Below are 7,788 nucleotides of genomic sequence, written 5' to 3' on the forward strand. Positions count from 1 at the left end.
ATCCGATGTTTCCTTAAATGAATCCACGACATTCCAAACTCAAAGCTTCAGGCAGAAACAATGACTGAATTTAAACAAATTGTGGACAGCCATAAGACAGCAGACACACACACACACACTCTCACACACACACAGGCTTCAAACTTTTGCTTCAAAACTTCATCCTGCTCCACGTCGCCCATTTTGGATTTCAAACTGCATGTGTGTATGTGTGTGTGTGTGTGTGTGTCTAAAGCGAGTGGTCTGCCAAGGCCACAGCTGCAGTGTAACACTCATGTGAACGCCGCTCCGCTCTGGCTCGTATCGCCTCCATCATCTCTGTAATGTCAGCGGACCACAGTTGGTATCACTTACTGATTCTCGCACGCGCTTTGACAAGGTTTGAACCTGCGGTGGAGAAAAGGAAAGAGAGGGAGAGAAAGAGAAAGAGAAAGAGAAAGAGAAAGAGAAAGAGAGAGAGAGAGAGAGAGAGAAACATATATACAATCAGTTCCTTTCTATACGGCCATATTCAGGAGTGACCGGCGAGCTGATTACTTCACTTGAAAAGGATTTTTACACGGCGGACAGCAAACAAAGCTGCATGTGAGGATTATTATTGTAAGTAATGAGTAAATAAACTGCAGCTGGAATGTAAATGAACACACTTGGTAATGTGATAATGATTTTACATTATTAAAGACCAAATCTAGATCTGCAATCAGAATTCGCAGGAAAAAGTGTTAAAGGAGTCCAACATTTCCGTCTCACACTGTTGCGTCCTATAGAGAGACGGTCAATGGGCCTGTTTGATCCAGGATTGGACAAAGACGGACGAGAAAGGGACGTTTCCCTCTGATCCCATCCGTCACCGTGTCTGAATGGTCCCTCGTCCTCTGTTGTCTCAGTGTGTAATGGTGTTATGTACACACACCTGATGATTAATATGCAGAGAGGGAGAGAGAGGGAGGGAGAGAGACAGAGAGAGAGAGGCCTGATGGGAATCTTTGCGGGACAGTAAACACTGCATGAATTAACTGAGGAGTTTGTGCTCGGAAGGACAAATGAAGGAAGGAAGAGAACGGGAAGATACGGCTTTAAAAATTCAGAGTTGAACATTTTCAGGATTATTGATCGACTTGAAAACAATCTTGACAAACAAACTTTGACTTCAGAAGAGCGAGAGAGAGTTGGTCCATATTATGTTTATGTCCTGTTTGTGCATGTGTGTATGCGTGGGTGCACGTGTGTGTGTGTGTGTGTGTGAGTGTGTGTGTGTCTGTAAAGTGTGAGCTCAATGTCAATCACGCAGGTTTTCTAATTAAGAGTTGCCGTGTGAGGTGAGCGATTGTTGCTAGGGAGGGAAATCACTATCGCTCCGCCATTTTCATATGAATGAGCTCTTTTAATTAAACCGGGCAGCTAATGAGAGCCTATATCAAAATAATACAAATGTTTTTTTTTTATAAACCAGACAGACAAAGAGCGACAGAGGGAAAACACAGGCCGGTGACGTGTGTGAAGGAGGAAACAGAGCTGAAGACAGAGCGGCGAGTGAGATTAACGGCTTCAGAGCAGAGCACAGATCCGTGTTGTGTTTGAAGCTCGCACTGTTGTTTTGGCTCAAAGAAAGACAGAATAAGGCTGAGGCCCAGTTTGACTTTGACGCTTCAAAAGAATGAGGAGGAGGAGGAGAGCGAAGAAGAGGGGACCCGTGTGCACGTATGTGCTACGTATCAGCGCGTGTTCGGTGAGAGAAAACACATTTAGGCAGGGACGGAGATCTCAGATGGAAGAGAAAAGGAGGAAAGGAGTGCGGAGTGTGTGTGCGTGTGTGTGAGTGTGTGTGTGTGCAGACTCGTGTGCCGGCTATAATTTCTCCATTTGAAGGTTAATTAACGCTCAGAGTGAAAGCTACAGGACTGCAAATCAAAGACAGTAAACAGCCTTTCAGTGGCTTCAGGGGATTATTAGAAAAATAAATGAAAGCTGCATAAAACAATTAAAACATTTTGAAATGTGAACGTGTGAATATTTTCCCCCTGCAGTTTTTGATCAAGGACAAATGGAATAAAGTTTAGAGTACAAGTGTGTTCTGTGTGTGTGTGTATGTGGGCACTGTAACTGCAATACATTATAGCAACAATTGAAAAGTATTGAAACTGTGTGTTTTCAGTGAATCTAAATGAATCCACAATATCAAGAGGTTCACTGTGTGTGTGTGTGTGTGTGTGTGTGTGTGTGTGTGTGTGTGTGTGTGTGTGTGTGTGTGTGCCACTTCAAGGGAAACACAGATAGCAGCAGCAGCCAGTGGGCACAGCCGTCTCGTCAAGAAAGTGTGTGTGTGTGTGTGTGTGTGGTAAGGCTATTGAGAAGATGTATATATATGATTTTGGGCAGCGCCGTGTGCAAGTCGACACCCTCTATCTGGCAAACCGGAGGGAAATGAGCTAATTAAGGAGGAAGACAACCGAAGGGGCAAAACAGAGGAAGGAATCAAATTAAAGGCAGGAGAGGATTAGTGAGAGAGAAAAGCACTTTATACTTTTTGTGAAGAGTTTAGCTCCAAAATTTAGGGAAGCAGAAAAAGACAAACTGGGTCAGTCGTCTGGGAATGAAGAGTTTGAGAGAGACAATAATAAAGAGAAAGAGAAGCTGAAACTGCTGCGGTGACTGATTTCCTACCAAACCTCCTCCTTCTCCCTAACCCTTCATCCCTTTTATGCCATCTACATTCTCTCTTCGTCCTGCTGTCCTTTATTCTTGTCATTTTCTCCTCTTCCTCTCTCCTTTTAGCTCTCTCGGAGGCGCTGTCCCCCGTCCCAGCCCTGTGGCTGGTATCTGATGGGCAGTGGGCCACTGTTTTCATAAACAGAGTTTTTGGAGGGCCAGCATACATACATAAACAGCAGCACCACAGGCTGCAGTGTCAGATCTCCTCTAAACCTCCGTCACTCACTCTGCTCTTCTAAAAGCCCCAACGGGCTGTGTTTGGGCCAGCCTGACAGTCCTGCGCTTTCAGACGGGTCCCAGACAGAACCAGAGCCATGTTTGGGTCCCCCTGCATGCACACACACACACACACACACACAAACCCCCACCCCGGGCCATCAGAACTCCACTGTCCCTGCCTGTCAGTCCAGGATTAACCCAGTATACACACTGGCCCATTACAGTACACACAGCAAAGACTTAGGGCACAATAAATACCCTTTAATCTGATAACGTTGTGTTTGCTTAAAAAAGAAAGTTATTCTGAGGTTTTGTGGGTTTTAAATGGTATGTTATAGCATATTACTCTGTGGAGAACCTCTGAATCTGTAAACAGTTCTTTACTGGTGGTTAAAGGATCATTCGTGGCTTCCTATAGTCGAGAGTCTGAGGCTCCTGAGTGTGTTTTTGGTTTGCTGTTGCACCAAACTCTTCAGCGTGGCAGTGGAATAGTCCCATTAAAACGTCTCTGTGATAATATCAGGCTGTGTTGAGTCCAGTAACACAGTCTGTTACAGAGCACGTGTGCACCAGCATGCGGCACAAAAACATACAGGCACTCAGTTTACTAGTGTGAAGAAGTCATGATGGCATGAAACAAATCTACAGTGGATATGATGAAGCAAATAGTGTCAAAGCCGATCGATATTTTGAATGATTGTTTTCAGTTCCCTACAATATAAGAAAAACATCTTCAACTGTGTAAAGAATCTTGGTAAATTTATCACATTACTCCTGCAGATGTTTGCATCAAATAACCTCAGACCCAGTTTTAATCGTGAAAGAGGTTTAAGTAATATAGACTTTCCTTTTATACAATATTACAAAAACACAAATAAATTCGATTAGATTAGATTTTTGGGAAAAAGGATGTTTGGAAATCTAAAATTTGTTAGTATTGGTCTTTTCATGCCTAAAAGATAAAATGATCAAATTCTAAAACTAAATATGCTAAATGTAATTTTTTTTTTTTTTTTTTTTTTTAGATCAACCTAATATTTTATCCCCATGCAAACACTGTCACATGCTTAGCAGTGAATAAGTTGCGGCCTTTAAATCCTAAAATGGTACCTGCATGCAATCACAACAAGCAAACAATCCTCATAAATCAAGAATACACATTATTTTTGTCTTCTGGTAAACTCTCCAATTCCCCAACATCCTGCCACAAAGCAGGATGAGTGACGTCAATAAAGAAGAAAAACATGATCGGTTGTGTTTGAAAGATTCCATTCTAATTGTATTATTTGGCATGACTATTCCGCTCTATCTCTTTCTATTTCAATTAATAATACTAATAATACCAATACTCATACTACTACTAATATTATTAAGTTAACTAATATAATTAACAATTTTCAGTTTCTGGTTCATGTGAATTTCTTGTAATACAACAAAAAGTTTTACATTATAACAACTGAAGCTTTTGAATGCAGGAAACAATGAAAAGCCCCAGAACATTCTGATGCTGCTTATGACCGCTTTACTAATTTACTATTTACCAAACACTCACTCACTCCAGATAGATTCCATAAATCAAATAAATTGCTATAAATGCCAAATAATTTCAGAAAGGTACACAAGCAGGCTGCATCCACACAGGCGATATGACACATAAGGAGCCAGTTAGGACTGTGCTCCATGTTTGGGACGATCATGTTTGGCGACTAATCTAAACACAGCATCTAATTCTGTGCTGCTGCAGCCAAGCCGACTCTCCAAGGCTCCCTAAAGACATTTCTTTAGATTGCAAAACAAGCATAAAAATTCAAGAATAGCTGACATCTTTTACAAGGTTACCCCGAGTGGAAGTGACTTCTCACATGACCCCACACATCACAGGACCCCGGCAGCAGCAGTTTGACTCCAGCTGAACCTCCAGTTTGAGACCCTCGCCCTGCAGCCATCAGTCCCTCCGTAGTAACACAATGCTGGAAAGGGAACGGCTGCAGGCCTTTCCTTCAAAGTCATTACAATGTTGTTTTAACATAATTATCAGAACATTTTTGTGCCTACACGGGACCTCTGACCATGAGTCATGTAGGTTTAGAATAAATCTCAATACAGAGCTAATGAGGGCAGAATAGAATGAGAATGCTCAGTGCAAACTATCTTCAGAAAGATCCAGATTAAGACTAAAAAACCATGAAAGCCTAGCAAGAATCACAACTCCATACTCATCTTTGGTCTGCGTACAAGCGGATGGTGATTTAAATGAAATGTGTTTCTATCCACTCAGATAAAGAAAGAAAATTTAACTTGTAATTTATTTTCAGTGAAAAACTTTTGAGATATTTTCTATGAGGCATGAAACAAAATATTTGGGTTGACGAATTATGTTGTGAATTATAAGTGAATAACCTTAGCTCAATGCGTTACCATTATGTACTGTATAGGAGGGATTTTATCTAACCTTCATAGAAATCCTTATATATACAAACATCAACATCTGGGGCAACGGTTTCCACCTGGTTTTCGCCTTTTTTGTATATGGAAAGAGGTTAAAGTGTGAGAGGGTTTAAAGGGAGATACTGAAGTAGTTAAAGTGAATGCTCAAATGAAAGCAGTCGCACAAAAAATATGAAATCATCTCAGTTCTACAAAAATGATTCAGATGTTGGGCTCAGAACCTATCAATCAGCCTACAAGGAATACATGGATAGTTTAACTTTACAGCATTTGCATTTGCGGACGAAAAACCTCCATACTAGTTAACCTTGGGCTTTGCTTCTTTGCTCTTTAACAACAATCCTCTATCTTATTTGTCCGGACAGTTACACTTATGTCATCATCATGTCACTCTGTGATGATGCGTTTATGTGCAAACCCCCGCAACCAAGGAAGAAAGGGACAGTCACACAATATACTACCTGACATTTATCAAGGTGAATCCCACCGGTGACCTTTGACCTCAGCGGCCAGGCTGTGCTGAGCTCGGCTGTAACGATCAGCGGTTATTCTTCAGCCATCAGCTCCTGCCCTTCACCGTAGGTGAAGGGGGAGGAGAGGGGAGAGGAACGGAGGGAGGGGGGGAGATGAGACGATGACAGGGCCGGTAAACAGAAAGACAGCAGTCATACAATACTGGACCTCTTTGTGTGTGTCGACCATATGGAAACAGCATATCAATACTTGGCTTTATTGAGGTGCCAGCACTCGTTTGCATGGATGGTGTGGGGTTTTTTTTCCTGTTTCAGTAAGGGAATAGATATGCAAACAAGTCAGCGGTGATGGGAGAACAATGGCCGTCTTAAAAGGTCAATTGCTTCCCTTTCATTAGCGTGTGATGCTCGTGCCATGCAACAATTTTGCAGCTGCATCAACTAATGAAATGAATATGCAAAGAAAGGGAAGATGTGGCCTTGGTTTAGGTTAGTCAGCCACGGAACTTTACATCTTTTCTATAAGCAAACAAATCTTGCTAACAAAGGGTGATAAAAAGATGTATGATATGACATATGTGGGTGAGTTAGGGATAATGCATATTTATTGTATGTTGTACTTAAATTATTAAATAAATAATTACACACAGTACAATAATTTTTAGTGAATCTAAAACTAATAACAAGCTTCTGCTGAGAAAAATAGTCCCGTTGCTGCTAGCCTAGCAACTGCTTTGCTACGTGAACAATGGCAGCAGAGTCACATGACAGCAGCCTCTTTAGAGTTAAAGTTAAATGTCAGGTATCCAATAATAGTGAAATGTGATGTAGTCAATGGAAAACAACGCTGACATCTTGTTGCTTTTAAGTTTGAAAGCCTGACATGTCATCTTGTTGGGTAACGACAGACGGTAGAGAAGAAGGCAATGCTAGTTTGTATCAACAATGCTAGTTTGTAGCTTGCAAGGAACGCTAGCAGCTGATACAAATTAGCTCAGTTTTGTGAAACAGCAGGAAGATAATGTCATAAAATGTAAGTTAAACTAGTCTTGGGTACAATTTCAAGGCGTTTTGTTGTTAATGCTTCAATAATATTACTTCTGCCACCATAACATTTCAAGAACAGCTAAGTAGAGTATATAGCTGAATTATGTAGTCAGGCTTGTATTTCTGTTCTCACTTCACACACACACACACACACACACACACACACACACATAAGTTAGGCAAAACTAGGAGACTTTTACCGCTGATGGGGCGATAAGGAGGCACAGGGAAGGAGAAGTCCCGAAAGAGGCTGTGTTGGTAGTAATTAAACAATGGACATTTTAATCATAGCTAATTACATTTGCAGGCGAGGTCTGAGCGGAGCGAGGGGGCCGAGGGTGATTCTATCTGTTCCTGTGCTCATTAGCACCGCCGAGTCGCCTGATAGGGACGTACAGCATCATCCTCTGCCATCAGAATGATCAGTAATGCTGCTGAAAGAGTGATTGTGTGGAGGAGCTGGGTTATTATGTGGGTATAGAGATGACCGGCTACACCTCCACAGAGCTGCACGGGGACCAACCTTATGAGGCGCAGAGAAATGTGAAATTTAGTATTTCTATAGCAGCTATTGAGCTGAGAAAATACACCGTCAGACAATAGATGAGAGAATATAATAGAGGGGAGAAAGCAGGAATATATCTGAGCAAAAGAGGGAGAACATTATTAGCCTCAATCACATCCCCTCTGGTTACATTTTTAATTAATGTTGCAGCCATTTATCAGTCAAATGGCTGCTAATTACTCTTTTCAATCTCTCCTGCCTCGCAGTGCGCCACAATTTAAACCACCATTTCTCACCCACCTCCTCCTCCTCCTCCTCCTCCGCGTGGTCGATTCTCCGTCCTCCTTGTTTCTGTCTCGTACACGGCTGCTTGTTATCTCTGCA

Source organism: Genypterus blacodes, unplaced genomic scaffold, assembly GCF_046128005.1.
Source record: "Genypterus blacodes isolate CSIRO-AG114 ecotype Tasmania unplaced genomic scaffold, CSIRO-AGI_Gbla_v1 ptg000017l_1, whole genome shotgun sequence".
NCBI classification, from domain to species: domain Eukaryota; kingdom Metazoa; phylum Chordata; class Actinopteri; order Ophidiiformes; family Ophidiidae; genus Genypterus; species Genypterus blacodes.